Source organism: Apteryx mantelli, chromosome 2 (assembly GCF_036417845.1).
Source record: "Apteryx mantelli isolate bAptMan1 chromosome 2, bAptMan1.hap1, whole genome shotgun sequence".
Lineage (NCBI taxonomy): Eukaryota > Metazoa > Chordata > Aves > Apterygiformes > Apterygidae > Apteryx > Apteryx mantelli.
In genome coordinates this window covers 27,833,350-27,860,884 of record NC_089979.1, presented here as the reverse complement: position 1 = coordinate 27,860,884, position 27,535 = coordinate 27,833,350, and the positions used below count along the sequence as shown (strand labels likewise).

At 35.4% G+C, this 27,535-nt stretch overlaps 1 protein-coding gene across 1 annotated transcript in view; it reads right to left on the bottom strand.

Moving 5' to 3' along the window:
• Positions 1-27,535, bottom strand: part of RIMS2 (regulating synaptic membrane exocytosis 2) — a 492,192-nt gene that overhangs the window by 402,101 nt on the left and 62,556 nt on the right.

The following is a 27,535-nucleotide window of genomic DNA, read 5'->3' as shown; positions in this document are numbered from 1 at the left end:
ATACTGTAGTAAAGAAAATACATTTAATTTATGATGTTCTGGAAGTGTAACTTTCAAGAATTACTTCTTTTTTGATATAACTACACTCTAGGAGGAGGCCCAACATTGATAACATGCTGCACATAGTCCAGCTGCTATGACGAGAAGTAGATTTGCTTTAGGATGTGACCAGCTCTTATCCAGAAATATAGCAGTAGGAAACATGGGTTGAGTGATCCAAGACCCTGAGGTAGCAGATGATAAACCAGTTTATAGTGGGGAAAAAAATCTGATTTATTCTTCCAAGTGTATTTTTATCTAATACCACCAGAGACACCAATATCTTATCTTGATATATCTTACCCTGATTTATCCAACAGTACTGCACAGGTTGACTATTCTAAAATGCTTTATCAATCACTTTTCAAACACAGGGTGCAAGCCCATAACAAGCTACTTCAGTTTAACAAGTTACTAGAAATCAATTAAGCTATTCATATCATTATTTAGGTACTGCCAGGTCATGTCAACAGAAAGGCAGATGACTACCTTAGATATAAAATTCAGAGACAGTAGCTTAAGAGATATATATACATGTGTTTTACCTTCCATTTCCAGTGGACTAGGACCATATTCATAGTCAGTTACCATGTGCATACCGAATTGCCGTAATTCCTTCAGGCATGCTACTTTATTCATATGTCTGAACCCACAATATTCAAATTCTGTTTAATGTTCAGATATGGCAGTTAAAATTGTCTCACTATGATCAAAGTTACAGACTCATTTCAGGTTTTATAAGAGCAGTTCTTTCTTAAAGGCCCTATTTCTGGAGGTGAATGATGTCATTTTTCAGTTTATATGGTTGCTGAAAAAAGCTGGAAAATGTGACATACTATATTGTAAGAACTCAAAAACAGAGAGAAAATAAAAAGAGCTTTAACTTCTCTTTTATTTTTATGTCTATGATTTTAAGGGGTCTGAATCATGATCTTTAAATTTTTAGTATGGAATTCAACTTACCTACGCTTGCTAAATTGCAAATTTTAGCATCTAAAATTTTGAATCTTATCTAAGCTATGTATTTAGCTCCCTGTAGTCCATGTACAGAGACAAGCACAACCAAAAAATGATGCATCCCACCCATTCAATAGAATTTTTGCTAAAAATGCTAAGCCACTCTTACAAAATACTGAGCTTATTGCACTTAATTACACTCTCACAAATCATCCCATTAATTCTCCATCCTCCTACAATCACTTGTCTCTTTATCTGGCTCAAATTCTTTGCATTCACCTTTGAAGTCTTCAATAGCTTGGGTGCTCTTCTCATAACTTTTGCCTAAGCCTCTTTCCATTTTGCCACCTCCTTACACCTCCATTTCTATGTTTCTAGTCTTCTGTTCCTACGCTTGGAACAGATTCTTTAATCCCCTGTCAAAGTGACTTTCTTCTCCTTCATATTCATTACTTAGCATACTTCTTTTGATGAGCCTCACAAATCTAAGGTTCCAAAATAGATTATTCTTTAGTTAACTGTTAGTATTTAGTTCTGTTACAAAATCATCAATTTCTCCTATGCCACAATTCAGCAGAACACATAAACACCTACTGAATCATTAGCACACGAGTAGTCCAAAAAGCCTCTCTTTTCAAGAACGCCTATACCAAAAACAGGAATAGTTGTGCTTTGAAGTATGAATGGAAGGTCAGCAGACTGACTTTCTCAGATTAATGAAAAGGAAACTAAACTCCAGAGTCAGGGACTCTTTACAGAAGAGTACTGTGATATTAATCTCTCCATTTCAGTAAATGCAAAATCTGAAATATCAAATTTCGATTCTGATGAATATTCCATTTCATAGATGAGTTTGGAGTCACTGCCAGCAGCTGAAATTCAAATTAATCTTCAGAAAGCCAATTTTCTATTCTCTTAACATGGAAGCAGTCTGAAAGTTAGCAAAAAAGGAAAAAGCTCTAGATAAGTATGTCTCTTGTACCATTTCTTGCTAAGCATGTTGCCGGTCAGATTTGAAACAATTCCCTGTCAGTCGATGTCTCTGTATTTCAGTATCTGAGACATATACGCATTTTTTGATATGGGACAATGTAAATACTTTTATCAGCCAGCAACGAAGACAGATCTTCAAATCACTGATGTCAATTAAGCAGTGATATAACCCGTATGCCTCATTAGACAATCTATGTTTCACTTATCATTACTCATTATTTTCAGGAATGATAAACAAATTATACAAATATTTTTTAAAATATAAATTATTTTACCAAAGTTATTTATTTCCCTTCCTTTGTAAATCTACATCTTTATTACTAGAATTTTAAAAATTACTTACCACTTGATAGTATTTTGAATACACATAGCAGCATTACAATTAATGTCTAATACCTTTGAAACATTCCTGGCTATAAAAAAAAATGTATGTCTTATTAGCAGATGATGGAATAACTGCTGATTCCTGTGATATGAAGATCCCACTAACAGCCCAAGGCTGAATGAATGCTTTACTTTCATCAGCAACGTCTTTTGCACTTAGGAAAGTTGCTGCTTAACAAACAGAAAATATCGGCCACTGTGGGTCTTGGCCAGCTGTAATTTGGAAGGGAGAAGAAGGAAAAGTCTGTCTGGATGTTTTGTTTTTTTCCAATGCTCAGACCAAAATGTAGCTTTGATTGAACCAGAGGAATGTAATCTTCATCAGGGCAGCCAAGTGCTCTGCTTCTTCTACCAGTTTGCCATCACCACTTAAGATTTCCTACCTTCTCTTTTTTTCAGCTGAGGAGGCCAGATCTATAGACTGCTTCGAGCAGCAAATCTTCTCACACACACTGCTGCTATTACAAATCCCTCTTTCTTGGGAGTAGCTGGAGAGCTCTATACTTTTAGTGTATCTGGATTCAACAGCAACTGAGCAAGTTTACAGAAGAAAAATCCACCCCCCCCCCCAAAAAAAAAGTACTGATACTCTTTGATTGCCATTTCCTGTATTTGGCAGTGGGGAAGGTATCACTGCATACTTGCCTTTTTGTTATACCTCTCCACAGATATTCAATATCCAACACTGCCAGGGCCAGAATACTGAAGTAGACAGACCTCTGGTCTGACCAGGTAGAACCACTCTTACATTACACTCACAGCAGCCTATCTTCAATAGGAGGGATGGAGAACAGTGTCATATCTTCCCTATGAATGCTATAAAAATGTATTGTAATCTGTTTTTTAATCATCTGCAACAGGGTTCCTGTAAAACTGATAGAAGAAATTAACTTTTGGTGACCTGTACCATGTTAAGTTACATCAGCATTAAAATTCAGCTCTCCTATTAGCATTCTAGGATAAAAAGTACTACAAATTTCCACCTGTTTCACATCTGAAGCTTTCAGCTGTCAGTCTTAGTTATTACAGATTTATATTCAGGATCTACATGTCCATGCAGGAACCTGATTCCGTGCAGCATTATTAACCAAGATAGGAAAACATAGTTCATGCCCTTCTCAGAGAGTTAAATTAGACTTTACACTCTTGAGTTTATGAAACAGTAGAAAAAATATTAAAATGGAAATACTAAGCAAAAAATTGAAAGTGCAAGAGAGATTCATTTTTCTTTAGAATTCTTTATCTTTTCAGATATTTCTATATTCTTTCAGATAAGATTATTAAAAAATACACATGAAGCCTGAGATAGCACAAAGAACAACCTTCTGGAGGAAATTAAACTGGGAAACCAGCTTCCTTAACACAGGAATATATCATTTATGTATTCCAGATATAAATAAATGAGAGAAAATGGTTTCATCAGAAACATCAGAGGCTCTTATCAAGACAAGTACTACCACACTGCGTCAGTTAAAAATTATCTCAAACAATATTATGTTATTTCCCACGTTTACCCACATATATGTCAAGAATTGTTGGGATTTGCTTTGTTTTTTCAGGAAAACTTCCCTAACAATATACTTTACATTATACCAGAAAGAAGTTGTAGGAACTAGCAGGCAGCTCCCTCTCCGCACCAGGCTAGAGAGGAGGCTAGAGAGGAGACATGCTTCTTCTGTGTACCTGCAAGCTGTCTCGAGACCTCAACTGCCACTGACCTTTTTCCAGAAAGAAGGAAAGCGTGCTTCCTTCATATTGCTTATGCACCATCTTTCTAAACTACCTGCTCTTCTCAATTTTTAGTTCACATGCTGCACCCCAGGACGCAGCAGCTGCATCTTTGCCTCTTTCAGCCCTTCTCCTGACCTTGCTTCTAGTAGTGCAGGGAGTGGGGTCATTCCTCTGGCCTCCATGGGAATGACGCTGGGGTTAACACTGCCCTCATGGGAATTTGTGAACTCAGGGGTAAGTGGCTTCTTCTACCTTCTCTCTGGTTCAGAAGGACTTCACTGTTGAATGTTCTTTGCTGAACGGGGCAGGACAAGAGCTGCTAGTAAGAAAGAGCTGAATGAAGATGAAAACAGAATTTCATTCTGAAAATCTGGCACATTTCCACATTTTACCCTGACAGCAGTACATAATTGGTAGTCAGTAGTCTGGCTCATTTCCATCAATAAAACATGTAATCTCTGAGACCTTGCTTGCCTTTTAATTTTGCCAGACAGGGTGTTCTTGATTTAAAGCATATTATCTATGCTGAACCTCAAGTTTATTTTAGGTTATGTTCAGTTTTGTGGCTTCCTTATAATCTACAACCTTGTTTTCATGATTATTTTCTCACCAGTCTCATTGATGCATAAAAAGCATAAGTTTTTTGCCAATTCTTAAGCTTCATATACTGAAATAATTTCACTTTTGTTTCCTCTTGGGCACAAGTATCTATATAAGGTCACCACAACTTTTGCCTCAAAGTACAAACTTTTCAAGGTTATATACAAAACTTTTCTAAAATCCTTGTTCTAGTACCAAACAACTTATTGTCTGCCAAAATAGCTGCTTGCTATATCAATATTTTCTGTTTCAAGAAAAATATTATGCATATTGACAGCTGCCAGAAGAAAAATCAAATACAGAAGACAAAATCTAATAAATTATCACCTAGATTGCACTCAATATGTATTCTACTTACTTAGCAGAACCATCTGAGATGAGTAACCATCCTTGAAACCAAATACAAAGTATTCAGTTTACGGAGTCCATAGAAAACTACCTGACCTATTTTATACATCAATATATTTTTTTCTTCATTGTCTAGCCTGCAAGAGTTTAAATCAAAAATTAAACTAATAACACTCAGTAATACATGTTTACAGTAGTATAATAGTTAAATAATTTTTAGTAAAAATTGTGTAACAGTTTTTATAAAATGCAGTGCTCTGCAAACTCCACTTTGCTCCCTTTGTCTGCAGCCATGCTTCTATTCAGAACACTGCTGCCTGAGACGGCTCAGAAGTTCAGTAGCAGGGAGCTGAGAGCAGCCAGTATCAAGGCAAACTTCAGAGTTTGGAACTGATCTCAGGAATCGCAAGACTCTGATTTCCAGTCCCTATACTCCAGTGAGTTACTCTGCAAGTGACCAAGATCTATGCTGTAAGTCTGAACAACCAGGCAGACGATTTACATACTAGACCAAAATGCTTCTCCATTATATAAAATTTTGGCATGCTACAGTTTTAGGTTTTAAACTAAGATAATTACATCAAATCATACAGTAACAGAATGTTTAACTGGCAAAGTCATATTTGCAAGGTTAGAATAAGTCTGAATTAAAGCCTTCATTGGCCAATAACTCAGCAATGTATATTTATAACCCTTATATATGTGCATTTAGACAGCACCCTCAATAGCACTCTCACATGCCATCTATTTCTATTGATACAAAGTCTCTCTCCTTTTCCATATCATTTTAGAAAAGCCAAGTATTCTCTTTAGTAACTGTTATAAATCTTACAGGAAAAGGAGAGGTCAGCATGAGCTTATGCAAAGACCTCATGATAATGTAAAGTTATAGTGGGGAAAATGTATTTGAGTCAAGTTCTAGTCATTGTTATCTCTTGAGAGAATGAGTTCCCTGAATCACAACCATCTCTTCTGGAAGTGAAGCCCATGAGCCTTATATGACTAGTCAAGACTCTTTTGGGGATTGTAAAATGTCCTATCTGAGACATTTACATAGAGGAATTTTGAGTATCAAAAGCAATCCTTTGTAAGAGACCAGACTGATCTGTCAAGGTCAAGAAATAGTTTCTACTGGGATACTTGTTTTGTCTGCAAGAAGCAGTTCATTTAATTTGACTTATTCTTGGTTCCCCACAGCTTTCTGGAAATGAGAATCTCAGTATCAGTCAAAGAGTAGAAATCCATGAACCTCTGATGAAACATGAGCTAATACAGAAAGTGAGTAAGAATGTAAGTTCAGTTATCTGATGTCTCTTATTACTGTGCAAAAGATCCTTCAATTCTTTTATCTCTACTGTCCTCCAGAAATGCCCCCAAAACTTTCAGCATTTTACCAAAAAAACTGCTCTAACGGTGACAAGCAGTTCTGCAGGCACTGCTGCCTTCCAAAGGTTCTCACTTAAATGTTTCTGAAACTTCCAAAGCTGCTTAAAATCTCCCAATAGAATGGGGGACCAAGAAAGTACCCAGGGCACCAAAGCCAGATGTAAGCATAGCAGCTACTTCTCATTTCCTGGCTACGATTCTCTCAAAGTTTTGGACTGACTGTAGCCTCTGCCTCATTTTCTGTTCCAGAGGCAGTGCATGGATGTGGCTGGAATCCAGGCTTCAAAAAGGGTTTGTTCACTCTCAGTTCTGCCAAGACCATACATTCAACAATTTTTTCTGCCTGGTGGCAATAATTATTTGGAAACAGGCAAAACATTCTTTCCTGCACAAATATTGTATTCATCACCTAATGCTTTCTGTTTTCACAATAGTGCTAGCTAAACTAACACTAAATACACCCATATCTTTCCCAAATGAATACTATTCTTGCACATACAACCCCATGTATAGGTAGAGGTTGGGAACTAGCTGCACGAACAACAACTCTGTCGCAAGAATGTGAGAGATACGGTGGACATTAGGTTGAATATGAGCCCAGCAGTGTGCTCTCATTACAAATTGAACAAATTACATATGGGGCTACATTAGGAAGAATACAGCCAGCAGATAAAGGGAAATTACTTTTCCCCTTTAGAGGGCAGCTGGTGAGGCTGCACCCAGAATATTGTCTCCAGTTTGGGACCCACTAGGTTCAAGAGGGATGTTGACAAACTGGAGTGGTCCAAGGGAGGGCTGCTAAAATGGTCAGGGGCCTAGACCATGTAACCTGTGAGGAGGAACAAAGGAGCTGGGTCCTTTCAGTCTGGGAAAGAGGAAGGGGCTAAGGAGTGATCTAACACCTGCTGGAAACTAGCTACCTGATCTAACAACTACCTGAAAAGGTAGTAACAAAGATGACAGACAACAGAGCCAAATTCTTTTTGGTAGTGGCAAATGCTAAAAGAAGGGGCAAGAGGCACATTGGGAGCTTCAGGTTGGGCATTAGGAGAAGTTTTTTTAACCAGGAGGGAAACGTGGCACTAGAACAGGTCATCCCAAGAGGCTGTGGAATCTCCATCCCTGGAGGTATCCAAAATTCACCTGGAGAAAGCTCCAGCTGACCTGATCTAGTGTTGTTAATAATCATGCTTTGAGTGGGCGATTGGTGCAGAGAGCCTGTCCAACCACCATTTCTATTATTATGTACCTGACAAAGGCATTCTGAAGTAAGAAAAGAAATATAAATTCAAACAGAAAAAAAGAACAAGTTTTCTGTTTCAAACAGAAACATAAGGTAAAATATTCAACATTACTTGGCTTAGCACTACTTACAAAAAAGAAAAAAAGGACTTGGTAGCGTTTACCAATAGAAAAGAAACTCTTCATGTCGATGCTACAGAACACCAAAAAAAAAAACCAAGTTGATATTACCTAAGTAATCTAAGCATCTCCGTCTTTGTATTATGAAGTCATCACTGATGACTGTTCACAAACTTAAAATGAAGTATTTTAATTTCAAAGTAAAAGTATTCAGGAGGATTATGATGCTTTCAGCCATCACTGTGACCACTAAAGTGCTTGAAATATCTTTTAGTATGAGCATCTGCACTGCTAAGACTTGAAAATTTCACACAACTGCAGATCTACAATAAAAATGTAATGAGAATCATGGTGAATGAAAAGTAAGCAAACAACTTAAATACCTCTTTCTGAAAATACTGTTGCAGACTATATTCAAAAAATGGCTGCAAATATTTAAAGTGAGTTTATAGCTCAAATCCAAGTTAAATGAGTCTACAGATATGATTACTATTGCCCATTTACTTGAATATCTGAACCATAAATGTGAAAGTTATTTGAAAAATTTTATTCTTTCAGCATACAAATATATGTAACAGATGCACTGGGTTTCTACAAGCAAACTACAAGTGGGGGAAATACGTTAGAATTTGTTAGTATGATGCATGTTCAGTAAAAGTAAGCCTCACTGGGTTGCTTCTATTTAATTGTGAAACAGTCTCCAATGACCAAGAGGATCAGGTTCATCAGAAAGTTCTGTCAGAAAAGAAAATGCTTTTTATAAACCACAGTGAAAATATTTAACTGTCTCAAAGTTTGACCAGTGACCTCACATGTACTTTCAGCTCAGTGTAATGAAATGGACAGCAAAAATATGAGTTTACGCTTTCATACGGATATGCAGAGGCTATAAAGAAGCCTTTTTTTAACTATGTTCAGAAATGCAAAATAGCATTTTTTTACTAGCAAAATATCAGTTTTGCCAGTATTTGGCTGAAATGAGAAAGAAGAATAAATAAAAGTCCTTTTCAGAAGACCATGATTCTGCTTTCAATTTAACACATAAAGAAAAATTATTAAGCAATAAAGGGACTCAAGTTTCACTTCAAAGAAGAACCTCTCATCCAATTCTGTTTAAAATTAATGGATTATCTTACCCTGGCAGATAATGCAACAACAGCCTTGATGCCATTCACAATTCAGAGTTTTCAGTTTTCATATCAGTGAAAATGAAATACTGACAGAAACCAGATGGCAGCAGAGATCTCTAGTGAACATTTACTTAACCCACAAGATTTTAACTTGCTTTGTGTCAAAATGGGATCTCTACTGTCTCACTGGGATTGACATACAATTTTAACTGTCTGGTTTCCTTGAAAAAACAATATTTAACTGTTTTCTACTGTCAATAGGTTTAACTTCTTAGTCATCTATGCAAGTAAACTGGCTAAGCTTTAGCTAAAAATTTTTCTACTGAAGACTATTTAGAGATTACAAATTGAAAAAGAATTAAAACAACAATTGTAGAGTAAAACACTACTTTTTAATCTATGCCCTGGAATTTACAGTAACTGGGAAAAATCTGGAGTATTGGAAATTTCAGTTCAGAATTTTCTAATTAAATGGCTTTTCATTTGAGGCACTTGATTTGATTTCCTATTGAAAATACCAGTTTTGGCTAAACTTTCACTAAGCGTTTTTTTTCCAAATCTTAGATATAATATCCAGAAAATGGAAGATACTGTAACATCCAATTAGTTTGGGTATTTACTTGAAATGTAAGAGACCTACATTTTAGTCCTCATTTGCCCTGAATCCCAGTCTTCCACAACCTATGCAAGAACACTAACTCTCAAGCTTATCTCAAAACACCACATAGTCTCTGCTATGGGAGTCACTGCACTTTGCATAAATAGTTTGAAATACTTTTTTAATTTGTTGTAGTGAAGCATGTGGGAGGATAACAAAGGTTTCCAGTTTGCACTGTGCCATGTCTTGTTCTCAGCTTATTTGACCTTCCTCACAAAACAGCAAATATTTCTCTCACTGCACTCTTCCTATGTCATAATGAATTAATCTTGGATGAGCCTAAAGTAATGTCATTGAATCTAGTTTATTTTAGTAAAATCAGAAACTCAGTAAAAAAAAAATGTGAAAAAACTCTCATTTTTAATAACTGAGTAGGATAATGATTCTGTGAATAAATTAATAGATTACAGACTGCTAGACAAAAGTTTAACTGGAACTGGCAGGATTACCTTACCTGCCTTTTCTTCTGTTTATAATGCTTAGTATTGAATAAAACTGCAGCCTTTGTTTATTAATCAAGTGAGACCACCCTTTGCTGGCAAAATACCAGCGAACAATGGCTTTTAAGTCCAACAGTCTGTGCAAGGCTACAAGAAAAAGTAAACACAGAGAAGACGAACATATGGCCAATTAAAGGCTGACCTTAATTAATCTTATGATATTTCTGTGTGGGTTTTAAAGATAGTAAGATAAAGCTAAACAATATAGATATAAAGGAAAAAGAAGTTGGTAACTCCCAGCTGTATCTGTTATTTCCAGGTTTCCGCAGAACAACAGACAGATACTTACTCATACCTTTTCTGTATTGCGTAGTTTCACAGTTTGAGCTAACTGCAAAAATTAAATTGAAAAGTGGTATCCTTGTGACAAACTGTATCTTATTGTTTGTTAAAATTAATCTTTAACTGAATTTACTGTATTTTTACAACTATAATGTATAAGAAGCTATAAAGTCCCAATTAAGGTTTAAACAGCTAGAATACAGTAACAAATCAAATTCATCTGGAACTCTTTCAACACTTACTTTCAGCTAAAATAAGTGAGAGGGGCATTAAAGAATAAAGAGAATACCATATTCCTCCAATACTTTATCTCCATCCATGGCCAAATCATTCAGAGAAAGCTACTAATTTCTCTGTAACTGACAATTATGAGATTAGCTGCCTATGAATAAAGGAAGTTCCTTCATAACTTCACTTATAAATTAGTGTACACCTTTGAGTATCTACATAGCTCTTATGCATTTTATTTCAACGTAACTGTGAACAATCTGATCATCCTTTTCTGGATCTTATTTAAAAATCTTAACTTGCAGCAGAAGGCTCCACAACTTTCATACCAATATTCTGTATGTTTATATTAGGGTTTTTTTCATTCTCATTAGCTGCTCCTTTTTAGAAAAATTCTGTAAATGAACTTCTTTAAACCATTATGATTCTACAGATCCCTGTAATGTTTCTTCTCTTTCTAAAATAAACCTTCTAGCTAGGTTTCATTTCTTCTCCATACAAAAGTTTTCATTATTCTAGTAACTTCTATCTCCTGCTTCTGTACCTTCTCCACCTATATTGGAAATATCACTAGGACTCCTTATTCTAATGTCTAAGCATCAAGCAGGTAAATTAAATCCACACAGTAGTGGTAGTATTCCTTCTGCTCTTTTTCTCACCTTGTGACAAGGCTGGCCATTCCCAGGTAATTTTAGGTCTCATTCATATTAACAGTATAGCTGAAGATTCAAAGAGTATCACCTAGCATAGGCCTCCCTCTCATATGAGAAACCCTGCATGTACGCCATGCCATTTACGATAGACAGAGAAACTTCCAGTGCCTGACTATTACCAGGAAACTCTCCAAGTTCATTCTGCAGCTGTGTAACTCAACTAAAAATACCTTATCTCCAGGGGCCTCGTCCCTGTGTTTGTAATCAACAATATCCCAAAGGAGTTGCTTTGGTAAATTGCTGAAACCATTAAGTACTAATCCCCAGCTGACAATGAAGATCAGGACCAAGCACTTGAACTTCAGTAAAAGCAGGCTGGCAGAAAGTATATGACTCAGAGCATAGGAATAATTTCTTAAAGATAGGCATTTTTATTGTCATTGCATATATATTCTGTCCCCGTTATAGTAAGCAGAAGAAATCTCAACTAAGATTACAAGTACACAATTTTGGTAAAAATTTTGTTCCTAATTTCTTATGAAAGGGGGTGTATATGGTCATTCTCTGCGCCCTGCTCATCCAGCTACTTTCAGCTCCATTCAATCAATTTCAACCAACTCTGATGAGAAAGAAAAACTGTCTCAAAGACAACCGCGTTACAAGTTTGGAAAAACAGCCATTGTCATAAAAGAGAAATTCTGGAACTGTCCTGTCTATGGGTAAAGATGCAACATGAGCTCAAGCTTTACTGAATACTACAAAATACATACAGAATTTCTCATGAGAGAGAGATCTTATGATAAGTGATACCATTTGAATCTTCAGCTACACTGATATCATTATATGATTATGTATTGCTGTTGTTAAGCACTTTGAACGAGTGGTAGTGAAGTTTTTCAAAGCTGTGCATAAGAGCAATGTGTCATGCATTCATCATTCAGTTTCATGGTGCTGATGACGAGGATCTGTCCCTAATTTCTGTGAGAGAAGGCACAAAGGATGGGGCAAATGAGTAGTATGGATATTGCTGTAAACTAGGCATATAATAATTTTGGTGTGATACAGCATCACATACATTTAGAATCATGACACTCTTAACTATGACCACTTGCAACAGTCCAGGTATAAGAAAAGCTCAACAGTGACCAATCTTTCTTAGATCTCTAAGTCAATCAGCTGCAAGACACAAATCCCCTGGTAAAAAGGATTAAATTTCTGCTACTTCTTATTTACAAGGAAGAGTAAGAGCTCCTGGCTAAACAGAAGGGAAATAACATTTTATGGCTCATTTTGTAACAGAAAACTACTATGTAAACTAAAATTAGGGGAAAAATTAAGTAAAATCCCAAAACATTACACTTCAATTAACTGTGAAGAGAGGCCAAATATCTTTTATGGAAATCTTTTATGGAGCCTTTTCCTCTTCCACCAGGGATCAATTCATGCTTGTCTGGATTTAACATGAGCCAACTAGTCTTCACCTAGGACAGGAATTTTGTAGTCGTGGCAACACCCTGATGCTGGTAGGGACTTTGTGCAAAATTGACACATCTGGGTATCACCCACGCAAAGGCGACATGGAAGTATGCCAACTTTCACTCCCTTATGCAAAAATTCTTTTTGGAAATCTGAATCACTGAGGAATACACTAGGCTGAGGCTCTCAGAAAAATTACTTTTGACAGTCTATTTTTATTCTGTTATTGCACTTTTTATATTTAAAAACTGGGCTGCTTTTAAAACCACTGTTGCATGTTTCTTTCTGATTCACTCATTTGATTTAAATGTTTTAGAACAGAAGTGTTATATCCATCTAAAATGTCAGAAATATAGTTGCATAGACAGAAATATATAGTTGCAATGTTAGAAATATAGTTGACTGTTTTTATATTTTTTCGGATACAGTTTGTGTTAGGTATGCAAATAAATATCAGTTGTCAAAAAAGCTGGGCCACACCTACATACTTTTTAAAATCTCAGCCTTCGTCATGAGTAAATTTGACATTAATCTCAAATTTCACTTTAAATAAGGGGACTGAATATCAGATATCATTTCTCTATGTTAAATTTTTAGACCTTTGTTTTTTAAACAGCAGCCTCATTATTAAAAATTATACAAATTACTGTTCCATCCAAATAACTCACTAACAAAAAGTTTCATAGTTTGTCTGATACTTGACTTGTATTCATAAATCACACTTTTATTTATCAAATGTACCTTAAAAAGGGGGCTAATTCAGTCACTGGCTATTAAGTACATTGCAACATTATTACATTTATAAAGGGTATCTCCAGCAGAGATAATATTTCTCACAGTCACTCAGGTTACTTTATTTCCATCATCGGTTGATACACAAAAGGGAGACATCAACTTCACACCCTAGTTTTAGAAATGCCCCAAATACCTAAGCTACTGTATTAAACTTTTTTATTCTTACAATGTAAGGCAAAATTACTTTTTTTTTTTAGACAATTTCACATACAAACAAAATAAATACATGCAAAATAATAAGTCAGACTGTCTTGGCTCCGAAATGTAACACCTCCTGACATTACAGTATCATGATTAGAGCGAGTTCATTCCACATCACTTACAACATTCATGAGACTTTTCAATTATTAAGTAGCCCCTATCTTTTTACTTCTCTGACAGGGTTGTTCCTGTCTTGATGGTTTTCCTTTTTTAACAAACAGGAGAGAAACTTGGGCAAAGTTAGCATAAGCCAGGTTCAGTAGTGCTCACGATGTTGTCGTCTTCCTCTGAGCAACCTGCATCAGCATTCTCGTTGCTGAATTATCACCACTGGAACTGGTGGTAGTAATTAGTTGTGATGCCTTTTAGTAGTGGGAAAGTTTGGCTTTTGTTTATATCAGTATTCTTACTGTAAAAGTGTCACCAGTGGAATCATGTTGCTAGTAGTGCTATAGGGGAATCCTCATGAAACTGAGGTTTCAAATTCTCAGAATATTGTCATTTCCCATACTGTTCATATTTTAAAAATAATAGAAAGTAGGGCCTAAACACGTCCATTATTTTCATCATACTATTATAACATCTTCTAGAAATAAACAAAGGAAATGGATCTTGCAACTGAAATTCAAATCTAAAAAAGGGAAGAATTATTATTTTTATGAGAAATTACCTCATCAGGGAAAATGATAGGAGATAGTATTCATGAGTGCATGAACAAGATGTGTAGCCATTTTCCCCATATTAATGTAAACTTAGACTTCCATATTTCTCTTTTATTCAAAAGAAGCATTGAACTCAAAACTTGACCTGGCAGAATTAAATATAATGTTAACTTAGGTTACAACAGTATGTCCCCATTTTAGACAAACAGTATTGATAAAAACTGAAAAGAGAAATAGTGATCTGTGCCTCCAAAACTGTATAAACAGTATTTCTGAGAGATAATGTCCAAGTTTGCCAAATAAAATTTAGAGTTTTATGCAAAACCACCCCCCCCAAAAAAAAAATTAATGACAGAGAAAAGTTTAGAATGCAATCCTATATTCAGATCCTTTAACATCTTAATTAAAGCTTAATAATTAATTAATCATTAAGGGATCAGTCCTACTGGGCATAAATGAGGGTTGTAAGAGAACAAGAACGGGCAGCCAGTAAGGCTGCTGCTAGTGCTGTGGTGCTCATAATGCAGTATAGTGCAACTACGTGGTAACAGCAGGCCCTGAAAAATTACCTCAGGAAGCAAGGACACTGTGACAAGCATAGACCAGGAACTGTTTTACAGACAGCTGTGTGAAATTCTGTTTTCCTGTTAACTCTTGAACACTTTTCTCTGCCAAGATTGTGGTTTTAGTTTACTAAAATCTCTTGAAATACTTCTGTTTGGAAATAAAGTAAATGTAAATGGATTCTCTCATATTTGTATTAGCTTTACTGCACTTAAGCATGTAGAACAAGTCTTAGCCTTGCTCTTCACCATGCCAATCTTTTTTTCCTGTGTAAAAGTTCTCATGTTTATACATTCTGTTTTTTCATATTGTTGAGCAGGGTTCATAAATTACTATATTGCATATTGATCCTGTAAGTTGCTGAGAAATCTTTCTCTTTAAAAAATAAGATCTACAGATCTATCTGAGTGAGTCTATTTAGCCAGCTCGCACTTTTGCTGCAAATCAAACTTGGCAGACTCTGACCGCAGGGATGCCTCACATTCTAGTATGGCTTTGCCTTCTCCACATACTCTTATTGAGATATCTTCCACAACCATGGTATTTCAATAAATCTACTATCCTAAATTAAAGACAGTGTTGAAAACACTTTTGAGAAGAAGTATCTATTATTTTTACTGCAGAACATGGTCAACTCCACCTAAAGATAATAAATCCACATGTTCAAAATAAATTTCCATTTCTATTTTAGATGACCCTTTTGCATCCAGGATTGGGCAGACCTATGGATATTACTACTCACAGAAGGTCCAAGATCAATACTGATAAATTTTCAGTTCTTCTTTGTGCTAACCTAACTAATACGTTACAACAGGATCTTTGTAACAGTATGCTTCCATCATGGAAAGTAGGATCTTTTTTTAAATATGGACACCCAAAAAAGAAGTTGATTATATATACATATGCCCTTCATCTTTCCCTGAGCTCTAAAGACAGAATCAAAAGAGAGTCAAAGGCATTGGCTAGGACAAAACAGCCAGTACTTGAACAAATAAGCATCCAAAAAGCCGAGTAGAGGAGAAAAAGTTTTGATCCTGGAATTATCACGGCTCATAAAGCATGAATGTAAATATTTAACCAAAGAAAGAATATTTGGTGTACATAGGTAATTAGGATTGTAATTAATATTGTAACAGTTAAGAAGCATACACAATGGATTTAAAAATTTAATAGTATATCTTTTAGAGAACAGCTTCTAACAGTACAGACAGTACAACATTTTCTTGAGAGATTCAATATGAGTAATAATGTAAAGAGGAGAATGAAGTTGTCATTGCTACATATGCTGCAACATGATTGGAGTAAGTTTGTTGCCTCAAAGTATTTAATTTTGAAAGAGGTAACATGCTGCTGTTTCAGAGATCACCTGTTAGTGCTCATTACTCTGTTGGTGAACGCTGCACTAGAAATAAGAAAATGTGTTCTGCTCTTAGGTACATAAGCAGGGGGTGGAGGTGCCCAACTGTTCCAAAATTGTTTTCTGACACAAGCAAACAGTCTGCATCCATGGACAAAGCAGATCTGAGATGAAAAGTCTCACTGTATTCCAGCTGAGGAACCTGAGTTCTCTTTTTGCTGAATATCCTTGCACTGAATGAAGAATATCCTTTTCCTAAAATAAAACTAGCCATAGTAATCAGCTGTGGAAGTACAGAATATACATATGGATGTAAAGCCTGTCAAAGGAAAACAAAGGGTGAACTGCAGAAGGGATAACTGGAAGCACTGACAAGTTTTCAAATTTTGGAGTCACTGAATCATGATTGTGAGAGATCAGAATTCCCAACAGGCCACAGTAAAACTGGATTTTTGTTTCTGTAAGACTGCTTTTTTCCACTATGACAATCTTCACCGTCTGTTAATGTTATTCATAGATGAGACTTTGTACCCAATAGTACTCATCCTCACTCCAGGCTTCTGATCGACTCACCCTGGCACCATCTGTCTATGTTTGTTCAGAGTCCAAGATACTCCACGAGCCACATCACTATGAATTTACTTCAACTTTCTCTCCGTACAGAGCATAATCAGAAAAACATCTTTAGGAAGAGATAAGTGAATTTCCTTCTTCTGAAAAATCAATATTACTGCTACTATGATCATAGAAAGCCAGCCCTGGGAGCACATGTAGAAGCAAATGGGAATGATTATACTGAGAAATTAGAAAGATCCATCCATCTGTAAAATAGGAGAGTTGTCTGAGGGTTTCATAATAGAAATGTCTTGAGGACCATTCTCCTTTTGGAACATAATTTAGACGTTTTCTATATCTGTTCAGTCATCCTCGATCTCTAAGACCAGAACTCTAGTTCTGAAGTAAAGACTGCCATCACATCACAACAATCGGCACCTGGTGATGAAGGACAACTGTCTCATCTCATATGTCTTCCCTGTCCTCATGGAAGGGGTGAATGGGGCAGAGCTCCACATCCTACAGTCAGCCTCTTCTAAACCAGTATGATCCTTTCCTGCCTTAAATAAGAGAAGATTACAGTGATACTTCCCCTATAGTCTTGCTGCCCCCCCCCCCACGCCTCTTAGATTGAACACTGCATTTTATTTATATCTAATGAACTGGTCAAACACCCCAAACAATTCCTTACTAAAGGAATAAAAGAAGAGAATGGTGAAGAAGAACACTTTACTCAACCTTGCTCACTCCAAAACATGCAGTGGAATCAACCACAGCAAATGCACCAGAAATAAAACCATGTAACTGAGAGAACAATCTCTTCCAAAGGCAAAAGACAAGCTGGTTCATAGCTATTAATTTAACAGAAATGTTACTGAAAGGAATTGTTAGTTTACAAGGATGTAATTAACATTTGGACTTTTCTTCAGAAAAGCTCTGCAGCTGGGAAAGCCTAATTGTATTTCCAGCAAGCCTAATTGTGTTTCCTGTCTCCAGGGGACAGGAATTCCCCTGATATTAATGACTGACAGGTCTGCTTCTGCTCTCAACCTGCAAGTTCGCAAAAATACCAACTGCTATGTGAAACTTACCACGAAAAATAACCTCACTTCCAACTGTTAATGATACCAGTGGAAAGTGCTCAACACTTCATAGCAGTCCTCAGCACTACCTGGAACTGGGTCATTTGTAGAAGTCATTTGCAGAGATACAAAGCGTTTTCAGTACGTGCTTTCAGTACCAATCAGCAAAATGTAGGCCTTAAATCTAAGAACTGGCCTTGGTGAAGTGCCAAACATCGTTCAGTACTGAAGACACCAGATAGAGTTAGAAGGTATCCAGCATTTTTAGTGTTACTATCACTAACTGGTAGTGTTTAAAATCTACTTCCTGCTTCTGAAATTGTTTATTAGTTCATGAACCTGATTTTTTCTTTTTCAGAATTTCATCCCATCTTTTGTTTGAGGATAGTAATGTAGTTATGAGGTGCTAACGGATTCAACTATAATCACTAAATTTCTCCACTCTGAATATTTATTCAACATTTTTTATTATGCTCTATCCAGGTTCTAAGATCAAATATACACGATAGTAAAAGCTGTTAGTGATAATTTAAGAGCAATCTTTAGTTTTAGTGAAAAAAAATATTCAGAATACTTTTTATCCCAAGTTACCATTCATTAAAACTACCATTTTGAAAGCCTTATTTATTACATCAAACACTACTGATTTTAGAAATTTCATGTATTTGAAACAGATAGACTACAAAACTTTAATAAAGACATAAGTCTTGTGAATTTAGTGTCTTAGTCCAACCTCATGATAGCACATGCACATGAATGTACCATAGACAATACTGAAAATAACTGATGTCCATGGGGAAGAAAACAGTAATGGGGTGGACAAGGCCAGAGAGCCAAAAGCAAATATACTGGGAGATAAAACTCTTGGCAGAGTGAGATGGGCACAGAAGTCTTTGAACTAGAAAGACGGAAATCTAGAGTTTGAAAAAGATGGGCTATGAAAATATTTATTTTATTGAAAGGAATTGTCTCAACTAATCAGAGCCCAGAAATACTGCAGTTACTAACCACAATTGCATGGAACAGATCTGAATTCTCTGCATATCTGCTGTGTTAATTATGTTCTATGCTGCAAGAAAAAGATCACATTTCCTTATAGGAATTTGGGATGCTTGTTACCTCATTAATTACCACACCTTGAGCTGATAAATAACTTGGTCTGCTTTAAGTTGCTATAGAAAGTACTGTTACCATTGCTAAGAGGTCTTCAAATTGTTGCAGAATCAAGAGTTTTTAATCAGCTTTTACCTTTACACCTTCCAGTCATGCAATAAGCATAGTCTGGCTGTACCATATAGATTTCTCCTTTAAGTTTCAGATTCTCATTATGCCTATGCAGATATACCATACAGCTGCTGAGCTCCCAAGCTTCCCTTCTGTTTCAAGCACCCTACGTTTCCATATGATACAGTTTTTGTAAGATAATATAAAGCCTACTGAAGTTCAAGCTATGGTATTACATTCACAATAAATCCTAGAGAATCATGAGCCTGAACACTGCTCATCAATGTGACACCACTTCCCGTATTCCTTAATTTCTACCCAAGTATCAGACGGATCACAAATTTTCCCTGCTTTAATTTTCTCTTCAGCTAACAATAGTTTGTATCAATCTGAGATCAAGATCACCAGAATATATTCTCTTTTTCTTTTCTTTTGCTCAGTCTTTGTCAAGTTGTCTCTCTGAATTTGACTAGGAAATTAAATTAAATTAAACTAACAAAGTAGCAGCTCTGTAAGAAAGCTAAGAATATGGTTTTTGTGCCACCTAATATTTCTTTGGTTAAAAAATAGTTAAAGAAAGCCAATTTTATAACTTCTGATTTTCCTCAATACTCACATTAATAAAAAAGATTTATATCATGAATGTTTATTTAAAATTGAGATTTAATCCATAAAAATATTCTATATATAGCACCTGCCATGGGTGCACTAAATAGTTACTTCTAAATAACAGTCCAGACACTTCAAAGTGAATCAAACCTTTCAACAGCTAATAATGACCTACGTTTCCATATATACTCTATGGAAGTGAGCTTGCCCTTTGTAAAAATTGAAACCTCTTTTTTAACATTTCCAGGAAGTTTTAGTCAGATTGCCTCAGCAAAAATAGCCACTTCCTTTACCAGCTTAGTCCCTGGCAGATACAAATGAGGAAATGAAGGAGCAGATATCTGTAACGGAACTGAAAATTGCATGGGAAAGCAGGCAGCAGCATGTTAGAGGAGGGAAACAAAAATGTAAATAATGGATATTTTGCCCTTCAGAAGTAGGAGTGTGAGGGTACTTCCACACTTAGAACCAGAGACAGGAGAGGAACTATACTGACTTTTGCGTGTTGTTGCACATTTAAACAATCGTTTGCAATCTAAAATGATCATGCACTTTAAGAAAAGCAAGGTTCAGTATTTACATGGCAGGTCAAAAATACCGTGTTCTGTTTTTAAAACCAGCAATCATTTTAGATAAAACCAGAGGTCTTGGAACTAGCAATATTTGAAGTACAATAAGGTTCACATCACTTTTATCCACAAAAAAGTCTGTCCAATCATCTTAAGGAGAAGGACTTTAAACTATTAGGAATAACAGCCAGTAGAATATAACAGGTGTAACATGATCTTCTCTAGAAGTTTTGACCTTCCTAAACCAAGATTTGCTATGCATCAGAAAAAACTGAATTTGCCATGTGACCTTTATCATCAGTTCTTCATAGAATGACATGCAAAAGTCTTTTTTCTGAAAGCAATGAAAATATCATGCATCATGCTTATGCCCAAGGCCAGAAGGAGCAGATAGCCTCCAAGTCCTGAAAGAACCCCTTTTGCCAGTACCATGAAGGCAGAAACCACTGGAAACTTAGGTCATTCATTCAGCTACATGCTTAACATGCTTTCCCCTTATTACGAAAGAGCATCATTTCTGTTTTATTTAAGTTAGGCTTAAGCCAGGATTTTCTAAATCTATTTGCTTATCTCATTAAGGCAACCTGTCATCCCTCTAGGGGTACTGTCCATTTCATTTGGAAAGCAGCTCAAAGCGGGATGTTGTCAGCATACTGGTAGCACGACAGCCCATGACAGCCATGACCTCTCTGAGAAGTTTCAAAAATCATACCTGAGAGAAAATCTTCTCACACAAAGCTTGTAGGAGGTGCTTCATGTTGTGCAAAATACCGCAGTCTGTATTCTAAACAGGAATGGGTTTATTTACGCCTATATATATACACACACATTTGGAAACACTCTCTTCTTCAGTCATATCAAATTTTTTTTTTTTAAGTCTTATCTTGCAAAACACAATTTCTAGAAATTTTTGGTATACTCAGACATAGCTTTCTTTCAGCTTCCTTCCAGCCCTTCCTTATTCATGAACAGAATTATTTTCCTTTATCACTCTTTTATCCAACCAGTAATTTGAGTAAAATATATACATTTGGAATAACTCACTGGAAGTTTGGGGAGTTTTTCTTTTCATCCTTTCTTGCCAATAATGCTAGATTCTGTCCAGCAATTCACAGCTAAGTATTTTTCATTCTGCTTTTCTCTTTCTACTTGCAAGACTCCTTTTCTCTTTTTAACCACTGATCCTCATGGAATTCCTCACTATACCATACTACCTGTTTTTTGTTTAAAGATGAATTTTTCATCCACAAATAGAAATCTTCTTAAACAATAGATTCATCAAATTGTCTCCACTGGGGTATTTTGTAATTCCTTGTTAATAAGAGTTCTTAATTTATCAAAAATGTAAAATCTAGTACCCTTAAACAAATAACAAATAGCCAGTATTTGTGGGTTAAATAACAATTATAATAAATATAATATATATATATAATAAACGTGATTTATGTATTATATATCAAATATATAATAAATATGTGATAACTAACAAACAGCCAGCATTTTGTGAGTTCATCTTACCGTGTTGTGTATGTTTTAAGATTAAAATAGATCAGTTAAATTCAAAGTGAAATATATTTCTTATGATCACTATATTTACCTGTCCCTATCACGTTTATCTTTGCATGAGATCCACCATATTTGTACCTACTATCTTCACCTCACTAACACTGCAAACAATACAACCAACACAAATAAACCTTCCTCATATTAAATATTACAATGAAAAAAATCTGAAAAAGGTCTAATACATCATTACAAGTCAGCCAGCTATAATTTCATGCTGCAAACTGCAAACTTAACAATATCGTAATATTAAGGTTAATGATCAGTCATCAGAATCACCCAGTGCAAGTTGTTTAGGTACCTCATACTTACTTTGTTATGGGGATGAAAACAGTTCTACAGTGAAGAAGGTATTTTGTGGATTTATGGTATTTGAGATAGCGACAATATCCCTGTTTCATTTTTTATACTGTAAATTATACCTTTAGTTTCAGCTCATTTACTATCAGTTTTATTTCCACCTTCCTGTCTGAGAAAATAAACACAGGTAGTGCTAGACTTCTCATGACTCCAATTTCACAAGTGCATTGGCTGCAGAGATATATTTTTCTCTTTAAGAAAAATATTTCTTTAAGTGGAGAGTACTCTTTTCAATAGTACTATTAAAAACCATACCGGACAGGAACTACACAGACTGCAAATAAACCTGCTGACTGTACATAATCTAAATTTTGTTAAATAGTTATTTATGCGGGCTATTATCACATTTGGGGTAGATAATCTGATGAAATTCAAAGCTACCTAGTGGCTGACAATCACATTGTTATATAGTAAATTTAGAATACTAGCAATAATGATCCACTGATTTATGTTCAGTATTTGAGAAATGCCAATGTATTTTAACTATATTTCATTAGACATTCTTATAAATGGAGCAATCTATTTCAAAGACTAGTCAGTGCCTGAACTGAAGCAAAGTGTCCACTAATATTTCCTTACTGGACATTTCTAATTTTATGAAGAAAATAATATATCTAATCTAAGAAAGTCTATTTGTCAAATGCTTCCTTTGGGAATTAATAAAACTAAATTCACATCGTAAATAGAAAAAATGCTGTATCTGATAATGTTTTGCAGTTGATTTTGTTCTTTTGCTCAACTTTACACAACAGTGCCTTAAAGGAGATAACTGAATAAAGCCATTGTCTTCTTTATAAATACAGTGCGTGTTGGTTACAGTACACACATTCATATTCAAATTTTTTTCATTATGCCTGGAGTCATTTTATACCAACAGGACAGGACATACATAACAAAACTATGCATGTGATCATAGTGAATGAATATACATTGTAAAAATCAGGTATTACTCAACACTTCCACTAGCAAAAGAATTACAGTGCAAAAATAAAGCATTCTTGATGGATAGTTTCTTTCACTTAGCTTTTTATGAAAGTCCATATAAAAAAAAAAAATCTATCTCCTTGAGGCTACAGGTCTGGTTTGCTGGACTGCTGTACCAACAAAAAAATTCATTTAGTTTACAGAGAAAAATGAAGAAAGAGGTTTGACTAAATATCATTTTATACCAATTTTCAATCTTCATTTCCCTATAATGATAACACAACTCCAGGAAAAACACGCAAATATCTATTTATTAACATGCCATTTTTAGCAAAATCCACTTAATTAAATTTGTTTACCTTCATAAATATTTTTTGCTATTACTGTGGTAAGCAATTTTTTTTTCTCTCTCCAAGACTTAGTCTAGTGAATATACAAAAAGGCAATCAAATGATTTACATATATTAAGTATAATGCCTTACTTATCTAAAATATTTTAATGTCCTTAGACACAGGCTGCATTTTGTCTACTCACTGTTTATTAATAACATCCTCATAATTATCAAAACAAGAAGAAAGGCTCACTTCCTGCAGCCTTACAATTCTTAGCAAGCCACAAAGCGAACATTGACAGAGTGCCAGCCTGAAAACAAACCATTTTTTTCACAGGAAAAGGAAAAAAAAAATCATATTTTGGATATTTCTTTAAGCAGCAAACTTCAGAAACCTTCTTTCCAAACCCACTGTATAAATCCATTGAGAGTTCATACCCTGAATACTGTGTGTGACTCTGGTCACCCTTTCTCAAAAAAATCTAGCAGAATTTTCAAAAGGAGACAGCAAGGCAACAAAGACGAACAGAAGCACACAGTGCCTTTCATATAAAGAGAAACTCTGACTCTTCAGCTTAAAAAGATGACTGAATGGAATATGATAGAAACGCGTAAAGATCATGCATAGTATAGAGAAAGTGTCTAAAGGAATTACTATTGATTATTTCTCATAGCCCAAGAAGAGGAGTCCCCTACTGTAGTAGTTTAAAGAAAACAAAAGGTCGCAACTTTTCCACAAAGCACTTAATTAAATAGTGAAACTCATTTTCCCCAAGTTCTGAAGCAGCTAAAAATATAAATAGGTTCAAAATGGGACTGGAAATATTTACGGCAGATAGATTCCAAAGGGCTATGAAATTAATGCAAAAATATGGATGTTGCCTTCAGCTCCGGAAGCCACTACGATACCTGAAGTTGAGAGGTTATATCAGGGGAAGAATTAGTCTATGCATGCCCTGCTTCTTATGTGCATTCTTAAATATCCATTACTGGGCACTGTCCAATAACACGATACTAGACTAGATGGATCTTTAGTGCCACCTAGCATGGGAATTCCTTCGTTTTGATGGAAGCTTAATACAATTACATAATCTTTCAAGATTCTTAAAAAACAAAGATACAAATTCCAAGGCAAAACCTTGAGGCACATAGAGCACTAGCAAATCCTAATGAGGAACAATTTGAATATAACTTTTACAAAATATATGCCATACATATTCAAAGAAATAAAAATTGACAGGCTAACTGCTGAGCATGAGAAGCAGTTGTTTCAGTGGGTAGCTTAGGATTTTTACTCTGTAAAGATGCTGATATAGGAATATCTTGAACATTTTAGATAAAATTCATGATGAAGAGCACAGGAGATGGAGATAAAGCATTCCTCATCAAGGAAAGACAGATAGGGAATTCATATGGAATTCACTTCCAAAGCATGTCAGACTAATCCTGCACCTGCCCATGATAAGGACATGTGGTCAACCCTTCTTCAAAAATATTTTCACCAGGGCAAAAATAAAACTCATAATATGATACCTCATCTTCTCAACCACTACCATGCTTCCTTCTCTGCCTTCTCCCATCACATTCTGTCCTTTCCAGATTAACTGTACTGCAATCCATTTTTTCATCAGAAAAGCCGGAGAGCTATACGGAAATCCATTACAGACTCAGATACTGATACTAAGGGGAAAATGCCCAGATACTTATGGATAGTGGTAGAAATTTCTTAAGATATACAAACAGAGTTCCATGCTGCTCCACAGTGTCTCACAATGATCTCTAGGTACAACAGTGCCCTGCAAGCCATTAAAAGCAGAAAAAAAATAAATGAAAAGTTGTATTATTAGAATTTCTCTTCTAGTTTCTCCCTGAAAATTTACAACAATTGCAAAAATAAATCATGTTCATTATTAAATTCATGATATGACCACAAATAAATAGTTCTGGAAGACACTTTAAAAAGTCACTTGGTTCATTCTCTTGTCTCCGTGCAGATCAACTACACTTGTGTCTGTTCTAACAGATATTTATCTAACCCACTCTTTAAGATTTTCAGTAACACAGCTTCCACAGAATTCCTAGGCAAGCTGTTCAAGTTTTCTAAGTCTTCTTACCATTAAAAAAGTCTTCCTCTTCCCTGACTCAGGTTTATTACTTTCTACTTGACCACCACATGCATGGAGAAGAGATTACCTCCTTCCATTTTACAGCAACTTTCTACATATTTAAAGATTTGTCTGTCTCCTTCATCCCTTGGGATTTTCTCTTCAGTAGGCTAAATAACCTCAAATCTTCAATGCTTCCCTATATGCCATGTTTTGCAGACATCTGATTATTCATTCTTGTTGGCCTCCACCGCATTCTAACTCTTCCACATCTTTTATGGTGTCCAAAACTGGGCACACTGTTCCAGGTGACACCTTACTAAAGCTTAGTAGAATGAAAACATTACTTCACAGCACTTCCACGTTATTGTCTAAACATTCCAGTATGACATTTACCTCTTTCATAATACTGACTCTTTCAGCTTACATGCTATTATGGCTCCCATATTCTTTTCTGAAGAACTGCTACAGTTGCTCTCTATCCTGCATCAACTGCATAAACTACCCCTATCTGACTGCAGTACTTTGAACTTATACTTTTGAATAGCATCATAACCCTACTGAACAGCATTGTAATATCATAACTATAATTCTGATTTTTCAAGATAGTTTCAGAATCTAATCCTGCTATCAAATGTCACACTTCTCCCAGCCTTTTTCCAGCTGTAAATTCAAGGACTATACATCTTAATTCATTTCCTAGGTATTTAATTAAAAAAACTGAACAAAGGTGTTTCCCAAAGAGATCACTGTTCAAAAAATCCTTCCATTATGATAGTGAACCATTTATAAATATTTTTTGGCCACTATAATTCAACTGTTTACACTGAATATATAGTATTTTCAGTTTCTTCAAAGCCATATGCTTCATACGTAGAACACTAGTAAGCAGAACAAAGTTCGCTGCATTGAGGAAACTGGAAAGACTAAGGAGGAACTGACACTTCATGAACAAAATTGAGTACTGCCACTACCTAACAATAACCAATAAAGAAAACCCCAACTATTAATATGTAATCTTACACCTAAGTGAATTCAGAATTTATGCAAGCCTAGCAGAACCAGAGCTCAAAATAATACATTCCTTTAGAGAAACTCAATTTTATGGCCTGTTTCTCTGTTTAATTTTGTGAAAATTCTAACTACATGTTTCGAAAAAATAATTAACAGTTTTCATGGACTAAAAGTATGAAACTCCACTTACATATATGTATTTAAAAATAAACTAAAATGGGTTCTGCCTGAAAAATATTTAGTAACAAATAATATGAAAGTTTTACCACTTGTGCATGGGTTCAAAAGCAAACATTTTTTTATTATTATTATTATGAGAATTCACAAGATGATCCTTTTTGCAATAAAGAAAACACAGCAACTTAAAAGTTAGGCTTAAATAACACCAAAAGCCACATTTATAAAATTTTGAAATTTTAAAATAAAAAATGTTTTCAGTTTCTCCTTATTAAAAGAATGTTTTCAGCCCCATGCTTTAAGTTCTACCCTAAGACTGAATCTCCTAGCTTTGCCAGGTTCTGTTAAACCTTAACATTTTCAGATAGCAAGAAAAGTAAAATTTTTCCTATGGCTCTCATACCGCCTTGGCATTGTAAAAGGTCCACGGATGAAATACTGGCCCCGCCAAAGTCAAAACTGCCCTTGACTTTGACAGAACCAAGATTTCACCTTATATCTGCTAAAGTTCTGAAGCTTTACAGATATTTTAGAAGAAAAAAATGAAATGAAAATTTTCCTTGTCCTTAAAAATATCTTCATATGTATTATGTAGATTTGTATAGCATTCTATGCACAATCAATGTCACGAACACTGTGTATGGGCATAGACATACTACATACAATACTACATGTCTTACCATTCAAGCTCTTCATGCACAGAATACACATTTCA